Genomic DNA, 20,007 nt, shown 5'->3' with positions numbered 1-20,007 from the left:
CTGTGCATGACAGAAGCTCCAAGGCAGCCAGGGCTTCTGGCCTTTGCAGTTCATTTTTATTTCTAACTGTTCCAAGTATGTGTTCAATCCTGTCCATTCTGCAATTCAGGCTGAGGAAATTATATAAACAGCTCAGTTCAGCTCCAGGATCAAAAAGATACACGAGCTTTGCAAGGATTCTTCCTTCTATCTCTTTTAAAACTAAATATTTGTTTCTATCTGTCTGGAAGACAGACTGAGTAAGCTTGGTTCCTTTCCAAGGATCCAGCATGTGGGGTTAAAAAAAGAAGGGGAAACATCCCACTCATTATGAAATAGTCTAAAAAACAACAACAGGAAAAGAAAAAAGCCAATCCCATAACTTCTGGACTCTGAAAGGCTAAAAAAATAACTGCTGAACTAAAGAGAGAAGCAAAGTGCTGATACTGCCAGAATCCAGTCAGGTTAGACCCATCAGTCTGCATGTGCCAGCTCCAGATGGCTGCTGGCAGCTCATGGCTCCCCCCCACACGTGTGACCACTTTTCCTGCTATTTAGTAGTAAACAACATGTTTACAGAATTTCAGCAACCTTTTTTTTTTTTTTTTTTTTTTTAAAAAAAGGAGATTTAATTACCAAATTGGTGTTTCACAATTCCTGTGATGAGAGAGACCTGGCCATCATCAAGGAGCCTGGTTAGCAGGGAAGGCATTCCGGGATTCGATTGCTCATGTGTTATGGCTGAATGAATAAATATATCCCATCTTATTTTCAAATCTGGCATTTGTGGATTGATCCCTGAAGTAGCTACTTAGTCAGGTGAAGCATCATGGGACTCATGGTTAAACCACAAAACACTTTTTTCCTGCCTAACTATTTTAGCTGACTGAGAAACACAGTTTCGTAATATGTTTTTTTAACCAAAGGTGTCCTCAAGTCTCACAAAGACACTGCAAAAAATTTCAGGAGTCTTCATGCCTCCAAAAGAAGAGATGTGCTTCAGTGCTCTCCCTTTTTCACAAACCCTGATTTTTTAGATTGGGATTATTTCAGAAATCTCTTTTTGTGGGCATAGGAGGAGGTTGAAGCTTCACAAACTGTGTTAGTGTCTCAGTGTTGGTCACGAGAGGGGTGTTTCTCATGGCCCTCTGGGGTACAATGGGTTTAAACAAATATTTACCCCATGCTGCAATCTAAGCAGCAGGGATGCACAGGGAGCCCAGTCCAGCCTAGAAATCAGCCCTTTTCTGAGCAGCACTGCCAATCTCAGCTTGGGTACAGACACAGACCCAGGTACTCCAGCCTGGAAACCCCTTTTGGCTTGAAATCACGGAGGAGAGCATGCAAGGCAGACAGACCTGAATTTCACCTGTGAGAAGGAGAAAGGAGGTGCTGGGGTAAGCACAAAAGCCCCCAGGGTTTGCTGCCCAGCCAGGGCACAGCAGGGCTCACCCCTGTTGGGTGGAAGAGCCACTCAGCAGCTCCATGTGCTGGGCACTGGGCACGGTCCCTGTCCCTCGCTGGGACACCTGGAAACAGCTTCCCTGGGATGGCAGAGGGTGACACACAGCCAGTCTCCTCTGCTGGCAAGAAGGGCAGGCAGGGGCAAAGGGAAAAAATGCACTTAAGGGCTTGAGTACAGAGAGATGGTCAGCAGCCAAGAGTACAGACTTCAGGGGAAAACAAAGAAATGGCCTCTGAGGTTCTCTTTCTGCTCTAAAAAAAACACAACAAATCCTCAAAGCCAAAGAAAATCAGATTTTTTTGCTTTGTCTGGAAACAACGGCTGCTTATTACAGAGGTCTGATCCAGGGACCCCGGCTGACCTCTGAGAACTTTGAGTCAGGTGCCAGGATGGCTTAAAACCAGGGATTTTCTCTTGCTTGCCCTGTAAGGCTGAGGTACAAGCAGTCACATACCCACTCTGCCTCACTGCTGCAGGAGAGGGAACCAGCATCCAGCAGACATTTCTCCTGGGGCACAGATTCAGGAATTAGAAAAGTAATCTCCAACTTGAACCAGAGCCACAGTCTAAAGAGACCTGCTTCCTCCACTTTACAGTGAAGTTTATTATTATGGTTTCCATTTTCTCCCTGGCTGTTTCTTCAATGTCAGTTTAGAATAACTAAGGATAAAGTTAAATCATCTTTTAACTCCTGTTTCCCCAAATTTCAGCTTACACATTTACAATAAAATTGCCCCTATGTCTTTCCTTCATCCTGTGGTTCCTAGTTCTACCCTCTTTCAGATAAAAAAAAAAGGCTCCAAACTAGAAACCTTTGGTACAAGCCTCGGGAGCCAAAGCTGCAGATACAGAACAATTCTTTTATTGATAGAAAGGAGCTCCCACAAAAGACCCCAACACCCATTCCTGTCTGAGAGAGGCACTTGTGCTGTGCAAAGCAGAAAGCCACATGAAAAGAAAAACTAAACACCAAGATAATTTGTTTTTTTGGGTTTTTTTCTCCTTTCTCCCCTCTTAAGTGGCTCAGCATGTAACACCAAGATGCCTGAACCATGGCTTGCTTTCCTTGTGTCACCAAAACCTTCCAGGATTTAAATGTACTTTTTGAACTACCTACATTCCTGGTAAAAATGGAAAATATAAATTTGGCTGAGAGAAAGGAAGCACCACCTTCATCATCTGCCTCTCTGCATTCTACAAAGCTCAGAATTTTTCCAGAGGATTCCCTGAAGTGACCACCACCCATTTCTGCCTGCAGAGCAATAAATGAGGGGAAACCAGTTCATTGTGCTGAAATCAGGGGTCTGCATGCCTGGACCTTTACTCTGCTTTACACATGGACAGCAATAAAGGAAAGCTATTTTGGCCTTTTTCTGTTTTTTTCATCAAAACAAAACAAAGCTATCTACAGGATGGGAGAGGGGACAGGCTGTTCTAAAATAATAAATCAAAGCTACACAAAGACCCATCAGCTTAAGCCAGATACTGCCCTCTAGATTTTAACCAGCTCCAGCTGTGTCATAACACAGCACAGCTCAAAAACAGATATATTTTCAGATGATCTGGCCTCTGACTAGAGGAAATGAAAGAAATGCACCAGAGCCATATTCATTGAATATTTCTAGGATGGAGTCCCAGGACATTTGGCTGTTTCATAAGGGTGATTTGCATTGCATTAGCACATTTCATCCCCTGGAGTCACCGTCACAAAAAGAGCTTGTCACTCCCCCAGATGCTGGGAACCAGCTCTGGTGCTGTGCTACAGGGGCTGCCACCCCCCTGAGGAATGAGAAGGGCATTAGAAAAGGAAACTAGAGGGTGAAAGATTTTTAAAAAATGAAAAAAACCACAGCTGTGACCATCCTGAGTTGCCAGGTCATTTGGGAATAGGAGTGCTACAGTCCAGGGTGCACATGAGCAGGTTGAATGAAGCAATGAAATCAATCACACCAGCATGGAAAAGATCAAATGAAAAGCACCTACTTTGGAGTTTGTGGAGGAAGAGATGGAAATAAATACTGTCCCACCACAAAGGGCTTGGGAAGAGCTGTGAGAAGCGAAGGTTTTAGAACTTATCCTCTATGTAAACATTGGAAAGATTAAGGGGGTTATTTTCTCTTTAAATTAGTGGCGTTTAACAGTTTCCTATTTAGTTCTGCACTTCAGTTCTGTTTCTTCAGCTTGCACAAAACCCACAGCAAACCCTCCAAAATACCTGGGTGTGTGTCTGAGCTGGGCTGCAGCTGCTCCAGGAGAAGCAGAGATGTCAGCACAGCTGTGGGAGGGCTCCTGTGGCTCTGCCCTGCAGCTGGGGGGGATCCTGTGCCCCAGCCACTGCCAAAAATGAGGGAGAGATGCAGCCTCAGGAGAGGAGCAGCAATCAGGCATGGGCTGGCTGGGGCATGGAGGCCAAAGCAGAACGGATGCGTGTGTACCTTCCTCTGCAAGAAATGGGAACACTGAATTCATGGGACACCCCAAACTACAAACTCAAAGTCATTTCAGAGCCCTACCCAAAGGCTGGGGGAACATACATAGCTTTAGATGCTTTTGTGCCTAAAAACCGGCACAAAAGGAGACAAACAGTCTTGAAATACAAGGGATAGAAGTCAGACTTGATAAATAAAATGCCAGTTGGAGCATTTTATTTATCACACAGGCCACTTTTTGGTCTTCTACTTTCATTCTTGCAAGAAAAACAAATTAAAATATTTTTAGGTAGAAAGTCTAACTTTCCAGTTTAAATAAAAGTCATACTAACATGTATAGAAAACTAACTTAAGCTATTTAAGGTATTTGCACCCCAAAACTAAGTAATTGTGTTCACAACCTTTTCAAGTGAACAGGTTAATTTCATTTTATAGATAAGGAACATTTTTCTTTTTTTTTTAATTCATGTTACTAATCAGGCCAACATTTTTTATGTCTTTACCAAAAAATTTGGAGTTTGAAGGAGGAATCCTTAATATAAGTCACAAAAAGTCAGTGTTTAGTGGGTCCCAACTGTTTCAAACATTACTTTCAAAATTTTTGAGGATCTGCTGACACCAATCTATATAAAACCTGGCATTTCTGCCCCTCTGTTACTGTCATTCAACAATCCCCACAGTGCACTTCGTGCATTTTTACCATTGTGTTTATCCTGCCTGTTTTCTTTTGGAAATGGTTGGATGAAACAAACCCAAGAAGTCTTTGGGTTTTTTTTTCCACCAAGATATTGGCATTTGCAGTTCTGGCTCTTTCAGGTAAAGCAAAAACACCAGACAAAGTTTTAAAACAGTTCTGTTTTGGCAATGAGCAGCCTTCCTGGGTTAAGCAAAAGCATAAAAAGGACAAGGGAAAGGCAAAAAAGCAGGCGAGAGGTTTCCTGTTCTGTAACATGTGGCAGATAGAGATCTGCACGTACACACATCCATACCTCATTTACAGCCCTCAGAACACTCCTCCAGTCCAACCCTGAGCTCTCAGAAGCAAAGACACCAGAGAAATGTGATCAGAAATGTGATCAAGCAGCAAAGGAGGGGAGACTGCCCTGAGTGGGGGGATGTAAAGCGAGTCACGTAACTGGGAGATGAGATTTGGCTGGAATAAAGATACACAAAGGGCAAGTCTGGGGCTCTGGCTGCCTGGGAGAGGATGAATAACACTTGTTCAGTATGGTGAGCAGCACACAATATTGGCCATGTCAGGTGCAGTGTGAGTCCTGGGCAAATGGGCATCACCCAGTGCTGGGGTTTCTGGTTATCCTGGAGGTCAGTCCTGGCTGTATTTTAGTAAAGGGGACCTCTAAGCTGATGATTGTTTTTCTAGAAAACAGCCCTAGCATGTTTATTGACGTGGTGTGTCACACAGCTGATGAACATGGAAGGGCACAGGCCAAATCCTGACCTCACTGATGAAAATCTGGGGTAAACTAACGAGGGAATGCCATAGAGTACAACTGAAAATTACATCTTTTTTTCCTTGGGCTTGAAAAAACAAGAGAGTTCCATCCAGTGAGTCAGTCTCCCCCAACTGTTATTACTCCTATTTAAAAACAACCCCTCTGACATTTTGGTCAACATCTACGTGAGCTGAACTTTCAAAGGGAGCGAGAGAACTGGGAATTTCAAACTTTCCTGTTCATAATATGGGAACCAAAGAGGAATCCCCACATGCTGCTTTGCTAAGTCTCTTACAGACTGAAGTTTAAACTTCAAAGGACCATAAAAAGCACACAGCCCCTATTTAGCCTCCAAACCCATCCCAAGAATAAATCACAGGAGGTCAGTGCTCCTTGCTCTCACTCAGGATACAGCTGGTTTTTCTCTCACAGAAATTCTCCCAACAACTTGCCCAGCACTTGGCTGCATCTCCTCTGGCACAAAACCTGCTTTCAGGACAGTCACCTCATCTTCAGCCAGCAGCTCTGGTGAGGAAGGAGGAGTGAGAGCTGCCCACACATCTCCCTGGTGCTGGGAGGAGCAGAGGAAGGGCTGCAAGGGACCTGCCCATGGCTCTGCCCCTTTCTCCCTGCTCCAGCTGCTTTCCTTGCACCCCCATTCCCCACCAGCTCCCTGCAGCTGGCACTCACTCCTCTTTTCTTAGATTTTGGCTTTTTTTAAAGTTTTCTGCCTTCAGCTCAAGCCCAGTAAACACACCCAACCCCCACAAATGACAAATATGGCTATTGGGTGAACATCCAGCCAATTTTCCCAGGGCCTTGTTACTGAGGATAGCCTCTTCTGGAGGACTGCTTTTTGCAGGGATTGTAACAATTCAGGTGTGTGTTTAGCTAACTAGAGTCAGGTGTGTTGGGATTTAAATGCCTCTCCCAAATACTGCTATTTAGGAAATGCCATTAAAAATTCAAAAGCATAGACCATATCTTAATACAAATTAATTTTTTTTATCCACATCTCCTTAGGCAAAAAAAGGAATGATTTTTGGTTTTGTGAAGCTCAACAAATTACAGGAGGGATCCTGCCCTGAGGTACAGATCTGCTGATCCTCATGAAACCAAGGTCTGACTCAGACAGCTTTTGGCTTGCAGACAAATGTATTCAAGCAAAAATAAGAACTTCCTGCATTTAAGCACAGTACATCATTTTATCATCTCTGTTCCCACCCTACACGTTTCATGGAGGAATCCCATGCCAGTTCAGTTCCTATCTCCTTGATGTCTTCCCAAGCTCTCTATCACAGACTGTTGTGTATTTTGCATTTTCCTGCTGCTGTGCCTTGGATGCACATCGGGTCGGGAGATGCTCCCTCAAGACCCCCTAGCCCCACTCCCTGGGCCAGGAGAAGGGTGAAAGCAGGGAAAACCCCTCAGGTTTCATATGCCAAGCTGCAAAGTGAGAAGCAGCCTGGTTTGCCACAGCCCCTGGGGCTGTCTGATGCCCAGATTGCTCTAATTCCTACTGTAATGTGATCATCTCAGGAAGGATGTGTCTCCTCAGAATCACCTTGTTAATCCCTTGTTAATTCAGAGGACAGAGACCAGCAAGGGAGCAGGAGAGGAGGGAAAACTTCAGGGCTTTAGGATCCCTTGGACATGGCAATGCCAGCACAGGCTTCACCCAACTGCACTGAGTGGTGCAATCTGCAGCCTGGTGTTCTGGCAAGTGCTCTAGCTTCTTTCCAATTATAAAAACAAATGTATATAAATCTTGTGGCTTTCATCCATGGGTTGATCTGTGGGTAGTTTAAGGGATTTAAATAGACAGGAGGGAATTCAAATAGATCTGCTGACTTCTGTGTTGTGTGGATGATTAACTCTGAATCACAGATGTTATCAGGAGGGGCAGGTTATGAAACCCAAGTAGCACTTTACTTTATTATTATTGGAAGTAGTGGTGGTGTTCCTTGTATTGCATCCAGAGCTAGGGGATGGAGGGGTCAGAACTCGTGCATGTACAAGAACAATAAAGCATTCACAGCTTTAAACTGTGAGCTCCACTTTGAAACACTAATTATGCCTTCCTGAGCATTTATCAATCTGGGAAGCAAGAGGAAAAGCTAATCTGAACAAGAAACAATTTAGGAAATATCTCTAAACTGGGCAAGACTGCAACAAGCACATTCTAGCCTTGTCTTGTTATCTTTGTTTTTCTCCAGACCTTATCACCGCTAAGGAATTTAATCACAAAAATGACAAGTAGCTGAAGGTATGAATCAGACTGGCACTGAATAATCAGCCATAGGAAAAGATCTACCAACACAACCTTGGCAAATACAAATATAAGGAGTCCCCCAGAGCCTGAGTGCAGATTTTGGCTGTGGAAGTTTCCCTGCACTGAAATCTCCATTCTGGATGGGTTGCAGCCTCCTGGAGGCTTTGTGTCACCCAAGGTCTAAAAGGTCCAGGATTTTTAGAGAAAAGCTTAGACACAAGCTCATCCTGGGCTCTTGAATTTTCAGACAATTAAGATTGTTCGCTGGTGAGCTTGTTAACAAGCCCCTGCACAGGTTTTTAGCCCATGAAATAGAGGAGTTGAGCAGTGAACCTGTGCCCATCCCTGCACAAATACTGCAGCAGGAGAAAGGCTGAACACATGCCTGGGCACTCACATGGGCATCTGCCCTTTTGTTTGCTGTTGACACAAAATTTGGCCCTCCCCTCCCTGATTTTTTTAATGAGTCTCTCCTAAGGATCCAACTGCTTCATCAAGGCACCAAAGAGCACTGTGCACCTCACTGTACACCTGCAGGCACATTTCCCTGAATTCCCCCTGTTGAACCACGGCAGAGAGCCCTAACAAGGAGCACCCTTCCCTCTGAGCCTCAGCAGCCCACGTGTGAAGGTATTTCCCTGTTCTCATTAAAAGCAAGGAATGCTTCATCTAACTGCCACTGCTTTGAGGCTGCCCCAACAACATGACTTATTACACTATACTTCAGATATGTGCTTTGAGGAGATATAATTCTTATCTTTAGATGTGCTGATAGCACAAGGAAGCCTGGCTGACTTACTGAACAGCCCTGTGCCTTTGATAATAGTATTTGCCTTTGCTTAGAAAATTTGCACAGGCACAATGCCTGGGTCGTTAAATTGAAGGATTAAATTTCTGACTTTGATTACTGTATGAAATGCCAGTGTTTGTACTGCTCTCCAGCACTCAAAAGAAGGCACTTACAACCAATTATTGTTTTCCATCCTCTCCTCCAGGCTTACCAGCCTCTCTTCCATCTTGCAACAAGCCTGATGTTCTCTATGGACCTTTGTGCTTCAGGATAATAATTTTGAGGAAAGCCCTTAGTAAGTCTTACAGATAATTCAGATAATTCTCAATCTTCTGTGAAGCAGAAAAAAATACCAACACCCCCCTCCCACCAACAAAACCTACCTCAGAAACCTCACAGCCAACACTGCACCCCAAAATTAAAAAAAAAAAAAAAAATAGAAAGCAAACCAAATCAACCACCCAAACAAAAGGAAAGGAAAAATACAAACTTGGAGAGGGTGAAGTCATGGAAACCACTCCAACAAAAAGACAAAACCCTTGGAGATCTGAGGGTGCATAAAGGTTTTGCAGACACTTTTTCTGCCCTGAAAGAAACCCTCAGCAGATCTGGACTGATTCTGGAGCACACTTAGTTGCTAGGCATTAAAATTCCAGCCTGTGCTCTCCTGCTCACTTGCCAAAACACTCAGAGTTCCTTGCCCTGCACATCCCTTTTCCAGAAGCATCAATGCCCATCCTCCTGCTCATCCTCACACGGAAACTCCCAGGCATGAGACAGACAACTCTTATCTGTAGCTTCATCAGGCATTTCTGCTGAGCCTGCAATGTTCCCCAGCAGCCTGGAAACACAACCTGCAGGTCTCCACCACAGCTTTGTGTTTGCCCATCAGTCAGTGAGAGACACAGATTCCCTGAGAGACACAAACCAGTCCCTCTCTCCCTGGGAATAACTCTGGCAGGCATGGAGCAGCCTCTTTGCAGCACCTGGAGACACTGGAATTCTTGTTTGATGGAGGCAAGGAAAGTGCAGGATTACTCTGAAGTTGGTTTGAATCACTCTAAAGTTGGTTTGCATCAGTGGGAGGAAGGCACAAGTACTGCAGGAGGGAGGGAGGGAAGGAATTTTGGAAGGAAGGAAGGAAGGAATTTTGGAAGGAAGGAAGGAATTTTGGAAGGAAGGAAGGAAAGGAATTTTGGAAGGAAGGAAGGAAGGAATTTTGGAAGGAAGGAATTTTGGAAGGAAGGAAGGAAGGAAGGAATTTTGGAAGGAAGGAATTTTGGAATTTTGGAAGGAAGGAAGGAAGGAAGGAAGGAAGGAAGGAAGGAAGGAAGGAAGGAAGGAAGGAAGGAATTTTGGAAGGAAGGAAGGAAAGGAAGGAATTTAGGAAGGAAGGATTCCAGGAAGGAAGGATGGCTAAAGACAAAGATCTGCTGGCTGTGCTGTAGCTGGTGTCCTCCTCCTGAGCAAAGCCACCCCAGCAGTGCCTCTGAGCTCACTGGACAAGATTCCCAGCTCTCAGCGCTGCCAATTTCAGCTGAGTCATGGGAATTCATCCCCAGCAGCTCCTGCCCACCCCAGGAATCTGGGTGTTCCAGCCTTCTCACAGATGTCTGCACTGGCACAAGATCTGCTGGGTCTTTCTGCCATGCCTCAGATGCAGGGAAAGTGTTAATCATGCAAGTATCCAACACTAATGCTATCCAAATCCTGGTACACATCTGAAATAAATTAAATAAATAATTAATTAAATAAATTCTTTATTTCCCCTCTGACCTTCCTTTAGCCAGCCTAGTGCAGATCACTCTGGAAGTGTGAGGGCAGCCTGCAAAGGCAGCATCCTGGACACAGCCATCCATCAGCTTACAGTGACAGGACTGAAAACACTTCAGCTGTTCACTCAGGTTATTTCTGAAATTATTAACCCTAGAAGATTGCTGTTAAAGTTCATCCAAATGTGATTTCATTTGCATCTCATGTTTGGCATGGATGCTACTATATTAAGAGAACATTTTTTGAAGGTTATGCAGTATTTGGAATTTTAAAAGAACAGATAAAACATAAAGCCACTTGAGACAGGTAAAAGTCTGGTTTTCTATCTCTGATTACTCTGGGCTCCACAATCTGAGATTTCTTTCATTCCAGAAATCATTGGAATACAATGCTTAGTAGAGGTCATACATGAAATTGCTTAGGCAGACACTTACTTTCCTTCAAACTCCAAAAACCACTTTTCCTCCTTAATTCCTTCACCTTCCATGGGAATCTCATTTCTCCATGTTTTTCCATGCAGTCTGGAGATTTCACTATTGCATCAGCCTTAAGTCTCACACTAGTGAGCATCCAGCATACTTGAGGTGTAGACAGAGCAGCCACACAATTCATTCCCAATTATTTCTTAGCAAGATGCTCTAAATGAAATGAAGTCAAATTGTGGTTTTTCTTTGTTACAGTTTATTTCTTGCTTATGACTCTTCAAAACAGCTGCCTTGCCAACAATTTCTGGATCAGAAAACTCTACTAACCTTTGCCCAGCTCAAATAACTGGTTTTGTACAAGACAAAAGGAACCACAGCCACATTGTGGTTTTCAATAGTAAAATGTAGTTAAATGGGTGCTTGAACAAGAGCTAAAGCTTAACTTTACCAAAGCCCTGGTGCTGCCTTCAAATTTAAATTCATGCCTGAAGATTGTGGGCCAAAGCTTTGGCAAGTGTGAGATGGCCATCAGTGACTTGGCAGAGGATTTAGCTCTGCAATAGCAAGGAGAGAGCTCACCATTTAAGACAGATAATAATTGCAGAGCTCAGGTTGTCCATGAGCAACTAGTAAGTTTTCCTCTTCCTTAAAGTGCACAAAGATGTAATAATACAGAAAAAAAGTGATTTAATTCTGATAATTCCCCTGTGACAGGAGTGTCCAGACACTGATCATGCAGGATCACTCATGGCCCTACAGCTACTACATGTTTAAATCAAGAGGCCCAGGTGTGTGTCACTCTGGAATGGGCATGTATCAAGAGGAAACACTGCCCTTCTCAGGTGCATTCCCATGGGTCTTCATAATGGCATCAAAGCAAAAGAGTTTTAGATTTTTTTTCAGTTCCAAAGGTCAGGGGAACTAAGTAGAGCTCAAGCTTTGGCCAAAACTCTCCCACCCAAAGCCCCAGCAGGGACCCTCTGCCAGAGGAGCAGTGGAAGGGTGCAGGGTTTGGATCATACTGGAGGCACTTGGGAGCCCTCCAGGGTTACCAGCAGAACGTGCTGCTTCATGCCCCCAGTGCCTCTGCCTTCTTTCATGCCAACTATCTCAAACCTGCTTTGGCAACCCGAGCCTCTGTTGTGTGTAATCAGGTCAGGTTTCACTTGCAAACCTCTGGTTTTTTTACCACAGTGTGTTTTTAACAATAACTGAGGTCTCAGACAAGCTGCAGAAGCCAAGGTGATGGCCAGGCTTTTTGTGGTGCTCATCCCTTGCAGCATCTCCTCCGTGCACCATGGCAATGCCCACCCCTGCTGATCTCTCTCCTAACAGTGGAACCAGTGCAAAGCACAAGTAATTTCACTAAAGTAAGAACAGCACTGGAAACCATAAATGAAATCAAGCAAAATGAAGAAGATTGCAAGGGGAAAAGCAGCATCTAAAATGGATATTCCCTGTCTTTATACAATGCTAAGAAAACATGGGAAATAAATACAGCACAGCCTGCAATCTTGCTGTGCTGAGACCTAACATTTTAAACCTTTAGTTAGAAAAACACAATAATTCCAGTGCTGTTTGGATTACAGAAGATGCAAAGTTTTGTGCACATTCTGATGCATTTCTGCACTTTATATATATGGGAGATAAATTATGTGAGCAGTGACTAGTACAAATAAATGAACCAGAGCCAGAGCTCTTCTGGAGGGATTTCAGGGACAGCAGGCCAGGACTTACTTGGATTCTATTTCAAAATTTTCTGGAAAGAGAAACCTCTCTGCACATCAAAAAAGCTGGGCTAGAGTGAAAGCAGAAGCATCTCTGTGCTCAGTTAGTGTCAGGCTTTAAAACCTTGCTTCCACACTCTCAGAAATTGCTGAGACCGTCAAAAGGTCACTTATGAATATTTTGAGAAAATTATAAAGCTTTGCAAAACAGAACATTTTCTATCAAGATAGGGCAGTACCTGTTGAAGTTTCTGGGGTCCAGGATGATATTTTCAGGTACTCTGCCATTCCAGTGTAGGATTTAATCCTGCTGGAGCAGGACAAGAGGCTGGCACTGCTGGCACACCCTGCTCACACCTCGCAGCCACACGGATGGGAAGGGAATGCTGCCCTGGCAGGGGGCAAGGTCAGGATCCTGGGGCATCCTGGATGTAAAGCTGAGAGTGAAAGGAAAATGACAAACATGTCCATTAAACCAGCCAGGCACAGCCTAACATGTGCATTTGATCATCGCTGCCTGTAAATGGTTTCTGCCAATGAGGAGTTCAGAACATTTGGAAAGTCACTGAAATGTTTCCAGTTCAAATAAAAAGGTAAACCAGAAATAGCATCTGCAGCCATCCACAGGGACACCATGAAGTGAGATATGAGATGTACAGTGCCATAAAAATGTTCACTATTCAAAATCTTTAGGGAGAAGGGTAATCAAGGAAGCATCACAAAGTAACTCTTTTTTTATGAATTCAAATAACTGCACTTTAAAACAGGCTTATTCCATTGAAAATAGAGAAAACTGAAGTTATTTCAATGGACTTTGGACTAGGCCCAGTTATCTAATAGAATCCACATCTTTGCTCTCAAGTAGCAGACTAGGCTGAAATTCTGGGGGCTAAAACTTGATGTCCTGACTGTATGACCTTATTGACTAAATACCAAAGTCCAAGGCTTCAGCAAAGCTCTTCTTGCAGGGACCAAGAGATGCCTCTGACCTGTAGCTCAACTCTACAGAACAATTACAAAGCCACACTCCAGCTGTGTGCTTTTTCTGCCCTACCATCACTCAAAGGTAAATTTGTGTGGCAAACATTGGTTTTAAGGCTGAATGTATGACACTGCCCTGCTTTCCCCCATGTGAAATTCCAGTGCAAAAGGAGGATGCACAGCTAGTCATACAAATCTGTCTCTGCATGCAGGGCTTTTTCAGGCAGCTTGTCATGTTCCCTGAAGGGTTTCAGATGCACAAAGGACAGATGAGGACATCTATAATCCTGCTGCCTTCACTCTCCTACAGTGTGGAATAACACTCTTTGCATCAAGAACTTAAAACATCCAACATAGAAATCCATGGTAGCTCACAAATGTCTAAGCTTCTGCATGAGCATCCATCCATCAAAATTATTTTTAAACTCAATTTATGTCTTTGAGATAGATCTAAATGGAAGCAGTAGTTTCTTATCAGATTTTAATTTCACAAGGATACAAGTGCAGCCAAGACTAGCAGAGAGGTTAAGACTCCATCTATCAGGATATCTGCCTGCTAATGCAGGGCACTCACATCTCCAGATCTGCTTATCCTCCTCTTGTCTACAGAAACTGAAAGCTCTGCAACACCAGCTATCTCTCATTGCTTTCTATGTGGGGTTATTTTAGTTAGGGATTCACGTGAGTTCAGCCCTAGTTCCAGTTTCATGTTCAGAAGGAACTGGCCTGTTCCTGTGTGGATTTTGAGCTCCTAAGGGTCTCCAATAGATGGACCTCATTTGCCTACCCTTCCTCTCATCCCTGGATCCAGCAGCCTGGTGCTGAAGGCTTAAATTAAACATTTGGGTCTCATGCCAAAGGAGCAGTCCAGAAGTGGTTGTGAAAGTTTCTCAGATATTCAGTCCACTCCTCCTTTCACACCATTACACTTCAATGATGAGAAGCTATTCTGAGTGGTATCTGTAGATACTGGAAGATTAAAGTGGATCCCAGAATGACATTAACATGAATTTTTCCTGATGCCTGAAACTATTGATCAAGTAATTCACTCCAAACAACATTTCTGGGCAGTAATGCATTTGCTCATTCTTGATGGATCAAGAAAGACTGAATTATTTTACAGTCTGATAAAAAAAGCCTTTTTTATCTATGAAACCAAGAAGAAAAACCTATTTTGTATTCACATTCAAACCATGGCTGGAAAGCCAATAACACACAACACAAAAACCCTCATTTCAATCTCACTTGGCCCCATCAGGATGGGATAGTGCTGAGGTTGGAGCAGGGGATCCATCAGGTACATTCAGACCTGAAATCCCATCAGTGTATTAATTGTTCTCAATCCAAACAGCATTTTCTAATGAAAGCCAGTTGGAATGAACACTTATATTGCACTTAATACAAAATTAAATGCACCAATGAAAAGCCAAGGAAGGAAGGAGATGCATTCAATGAGCCCCAAAGATTCCTAGATCACAGGTTACCAAGTACAAAAGATTCCTATGTGCTTTAAGCTATTTGTGTAAAGATTAAAGAAAAAAAAAAAGAAAGGAGTGAGAGAGCTACACATGGCTTAAGCTGCTTGCTGTTATGAATGAACCCAAAGAAGGGCTGGAATAGTTAACAGAATGCTTCAATAAGGTGATGAGGGAAGGAGGTCAGAGATTTATTGGTAGCACTTTCCTCCAGTCACAGGACCAAGACACAGGTCTGACATTAAGGATAATGATCACAGATGTTTGGAGAATTAAATGGTCATAATTAGAACAAGGAAAATGCCACATATGCATTATGGAAATGTTGTAAATTTACTTGTAAATGACTTTAGAGTGTCATTTGGTCTCCTGCAGTGACAGTGGCCACTGAGTGATTGCTCTCCAGAAGTGCAAAACAGCAAGAGTGTGATTTTCAGTCCCATAGAAATACAACAGTATACCTGACAGATCTCTGAACATGTTTCCTACTAAAGGAGGCTACAGCCCTGATCCAGAAATCCAGATCCTATGTGAAGAGACTTTTTTGTCCATGTGAAACATCACTATGTCAACAGGAATGAAAAATTCATCCACTTTCTAGAATGAAAAATCCATCTTCCTTAGAACCACCTTCACAATTTTTGGTTACTTCTATCAAAATCTTTAACAGAAAATGGGTCACAAAGAGACTTTAAAATAAGAGAAATGGTGACAGATTAATGTGGTAGGAGAAAAAGAGCTGGTTAAAACATTACAAAATGTGAGGCTTCTAATTGCTTGGGTGGTTTAATGGACACAGTTGTCCTTTTAGCTGCTTGACACTTCATGCTGAAGAGATGTGTCAGGTTCCCCCATGCTTACATGGCAATTTTCCCAAGTAGATTGTGAAACTGAGGAGATAAGTTCTTTACAATTCAGGGGGATCTGCTATTCAGCTGGAGAGCAAGTATGAAGATAAGCAACATGCCAAGTATTGGAAATGACAATCTTGATTTCTGAGAAAAGATTTCTTGCTTTCTTGTTTCATTACTCTTGCTTTTGTCCTGTCATGCTGTCAGCTGTCATGTTGGGGCAAAAAACCTTAAAGAGTAGAAGATCAAAACATACCCTCTCCCTTTCAGGTTGACTGACTGTTCAAAAAATGTTAATAACTTAGGGAAAAACATTTTCTCGGTGAAATTTCCAAATGAAGGCTTTAAAATTCTTGCAGAAAGGAAAAAATGTAGCTCTCTTTCTCTAAGACATGCTGGGATGTAACTGGCATCAGGAAAACTACTTGGATTTTCAACTGATGTTCATCAGAGATCCAAACTAAACCTCTTTATCCAAGTACAGACAGCATGAACTGAAAAACATCTCGCAGGCTTTTCCTTCTTGCAGTGTGATAATCCTCAAGCACCACAGACATCCTGGGGCTGTACAGTTTCCTGTGGCTGGAAAACCACTGCTCACCTCACTATCTCCTGCATCTCTTGCCTGCTTTACATTTAAGAGCATCAGTACCAAAGGCAGCCACAGAGGCACTGGGCTCACAGAGCCAGCTGAAGATGTGAAACCCAGAGATGAAGGATCAGCACAAGTGCAAACATTCACTGCAAGGACAGAATTAACAAGAATGAAATAATTTCTACTTCAGCCAACAGCAGTGAAGGGGTGACTGAGTGAACAGGTGTAAAATCAACAGCATTTCCTAGAGTATTTTACAATTGCAAGGCATCAATTTTTTTTTTAAATTCGAAACTGACACTAATTTGGCTGTGTGGCAGTCTCTTATGACTGTCTAACACCTTTTTAAGCTTATTAAAGAAAACAGCACGTACTGCCAAAAACTCTGCTTATTTTAATAAAGACTAATACCAAAAAAGAGAAGTTTCACAGCCTCCCCTGATGTGCTGCTGTGAAATCTGCAGGCAAACAGTAAATGCACAGCTTCGACTGCCCAGGGGGAACCAAGGCACTTCTCTTACAATTTATATATAAATCAGAAAAGGTTTAGGAATCTCATTTACATTGTAACAAGTACTGCAGGTGTCAAGGAGTCTCCAGTTCTGTGCCACTGGAAATCTCACACACCGACATGGGGAGAACTATGAAGCCTCTCTCTATATTTTTCTTCCTTTATTGGCCTTTGCAACAGCTGAGATTGAGGTTGGTGGGACACCAAGGACCTTGGTGCCCCAGTGATGAAGTCTGAGTGACTCAGAGACTGCCAGAAGACGTGGTACTGACAGCTCTGGTGATTTCCCTGTGAGCTTCCCTCTATTTAGTGTTCCTCCTTTAAATAAACCTTGCTTTATTTACATTACAACATGAGAGTTTCAGCTGCCATTAAAGAGCAGAAGGGTTGGTCCTGTTTGGACAACAACAACCCTGCAGACTGCAGAACCAACCAGGGAGGACTAGAAGACCTGGTAGCTCTTGCTTAGTGATTTTCATGATTTGAAGGTGGTCCCCAAACCAAACTAAGGCATTTCTGAGTGCTCCCTGCTGAAGGAAGCCCTTGGACACCACAGGGGGATGAGATTTGATGCTCCTTGGAGGCACTGAGGAGGCAGCACCACGAACCCACCACAGAGGGTGGGAATGTCAGCCTGAGCTGCCAGATTGGAACACCCCCAGGAAAGCCCATCCCCAGGATTTTTGGATCTAGAAACACTGCCAGAGGAATTGCTTTTCCCCAGGCGTTTCCTTTCTTGGGCGAATTATATCCAGGAGAAGAGGAGCATGAAATGGGACTGAAAGAAACCAAGCAGAAAGGAATTAACTGTACTCGAGGCACTTAGCTCAGAAAGGATTTGCCTGCAATGTTAGCTGAAGGACTTGGATCTCAGTTTTCCATGCCAAGTAGCCCATCCCTAGAGTGACTGTCTTGGGCTCCATTCAGCAGGAACACAGGAGTCACTCTTTCCTTCAGCTGAAAGGATATTTTCACCTGCTTGCACTAGGGGAGAATGCAAGTTCTTGTCTAGCAGAGCTACATGAAATGGAACAGAAAAACAGATTTTGTAATAAAGTTGTTAAGATCAAAGCAAACCATCTTTCTCCATAATTGGATTCACTCTTTTGGGCTTTTGCTCTGAAGTATGACGCTCAGAATTTAGCAGACAAACAAGCCACCAGCAGGAAAGGGTGCTGAGAATCAGAGTGAGGCTGAAATATTCTAAGAGTTATCCTCTTCAAATTAATCAAACCCTGCAGCACGAGACCAATTTCTTCTACCCTGCACATACATATATTTCCCTCCCCAAAACCCATAAAGTGAAGCATTTAATATGACCTTTACTCATCCTGCTGGATGCTTATTAGTTGAAAAATGCTGGTAAGTAATGGATCCCAGAGAAGTAAATGTTTATGCTTGCCTAAACCTAGCCAAGGAAATTTTCTATGGTGGAAAAACTGTCTCACCATGTAGAGTGCCATAACCAGGAGGATATTAATAGAAATAAAAATATAAATGCCTACTTGTTTGCAACTCTGAATTTAACTGTTAGGTTGCCAGAGCAGGGACAATTATTTCTCTAGAGACACAGAGCCAAACTAAGTGCCAAGGACAAAACCCTGTTTCAAAGGGACTGTTTCATAGGAGCCCAATCCTGTTTCTGCCCAGCCAAAACACACCAGGGTTTTTAATTCCAGTGTTTAGATACTTAAATAGCAACTCCTGCTCTCTGCTGTGTAGCTAAAGCAAATGCATCCAACTCTTCTAGCTTAAGGAGACATGCACACTCCGTGTTTGACTGTGACATTCACTGCTGGCAAGGTCTAGGGCCATCTCTGAGCCTGTGATTTCTGCATGGGAAATGAGAAATAGGTGTGAGTTTGCATCTCAACCACCCTGAACACAAGTAGGATGTGGCACCTTCCATGACTGAAACCTGGTTCACCAGCACAATCCACAAGAGCCCCATGATAGAGTGGACAAATGCCTGGAACAAGAAAACACCAAACTTCCCTCCACTGGATTTCAACTTGCAGCAGAATCATACAAGATCTATTGTTCACCCTTGGTGTGAGAAGTGCTGAGCAGCTTCCCTGCTCCCCCCTCAGCAAATGTCTGCTGCTGGCTGGGCTGCCCCATTACCTGTGAGATGCCCAGGAGAGATCACCCATTCCTGCAGGGGACACGGAGGGAGCTGGGACCCGTCTGCTCTGCCTCTGAGGGGGTCTGGATGCCCTCACCCAGCCACCCACACCATGGAAGATGCACGTTTCCATTGTCATTGTTTCCAAACCACTGGCCTGGTCTGCCAAAAAAACACTTTCAGTCCAACCTAGAAGAGAAAATAAGGTGAAAAATCACTGCTTAGCTCAAGGTAAGGACTCAGCTTTGCAAAACTCTGTTTTGACAGAGATAGAGTTGGAACTAGGAAGCTCCATTGTCTAAGCAGGGTTTTGGTTTGCCTCTTCTATTTAGAAAATATGCCAGCCATGTTGGTTCTCCCTCTCATTTCTTAATCCCAGGAGATATTTCCACAAAAATTAGACTTTGGTTCTTTGAAGTGCACCCACACCACCATGTGTTGCTTGAAATCCCATGGCAATAAACTGAACAGTGGCAAAAGAAAAGGATGACTGAGAATGTAGGAAAATACAGGATGATTATGAAATTTACTGAGGAATATCACAGCTGTTAATAAAAAAAAAAACTATTCCTATTTGGGGAATTTTCTCATATCTTTTCAATGTCCCTTTTAAGTGGTTCTGTCAGTGCCATTTTTTTTTTTCTAATTGTTCTTCCTAAACTCCCATAAAACTTATAAATGTTTTAAATTCTCAGAATTGGCTTTCATGGAAATTCTAATATATCCCATGATTTTTAAATTTTTTTTAAGGAAAGAGAAATAACAGGAAGAAGTATTATCCTCATTGGCATAGCTCTGCTCTCAAGATTCTTCAGTAGCTAAGTAAAAATATCTGTCCTGATATGAAAATACATCAAAACAAGGAAACTGCAGATGTTCAGCAAAAAAAGCTTGGAATATTTTAATGTCTGCAGATGAAATTATTACAGGGTGTGAAGATTAAGTTCCGAAGTAATCAGGAAAATCATTACTCCAGGTCAAGCACTCTGAATGAATCTGCTGGCAATGAATATCAAAGCAGACAGCATAAATAACCACAGGAAAGTGCCAACCCAAAGGAGTGTCATTTGTTCCATTTACCCCAACTCACTTTAATTGGACTGTGCACATGAATAAGAATTAGGGTCAGCAGGATTAGGCTGAAAGTTTATTAAG

The 20,007-nt window shown here is 43.1% G+C and overlaps 1 protein-coding gene across 3 annotated transcripts in view; it reads right to left on the bottom strand.

The window, feature by feature from the left end:
• Positions 1 to 20,007, bottom strand: part of CEMIP (cell migration inducing hyaluronidase 1) — a 101,631-nt gene that overhangs the window by 64,589 nt on the left and 17,035 nt on the right. Inside the window, exons 10-11 of one of the 3 annotated variants that reach the window (XM_071441378.1) lie at positions 18,852 to 19,041; positions 12,554 to 12,751 (exon numbers count right to left, since the gene is read on the bottom strand). The exons of the other annotated variants lie outside the window; for them this stretch is intronic. The gene's annotated coding sequence lies outside the window, so the exon portion shown is untranslated. The remainder of the gene's footprint in view (positions 1 to 12,553; positions 12,752 to 18,851; positions 19,042 to 20,007) is intronic. 3 annotated transcript variants of the gene reach the window in all.

The sequence above is a fragment of the Agelaius tricolor genome, unplaced genomic scaffold (genome assembly GCF_023055355.1).
Source record: "Agelaius tricolor isolate 1412-34295 unplaced genomic scaffold, bAgeTri1.0.p SCAF_16, whole genome shotgun sequence".
NCBI classification, from domain to species: domain Eukaryota; kingdom Metazoa; phylum Chordata; class Aves; order Passeriformes; family Icteridae; genus Agelaius; species Agelaius tricolor.
This window is presented reverse-complemented; position numbering and strand designations above follow the sequence as displayed.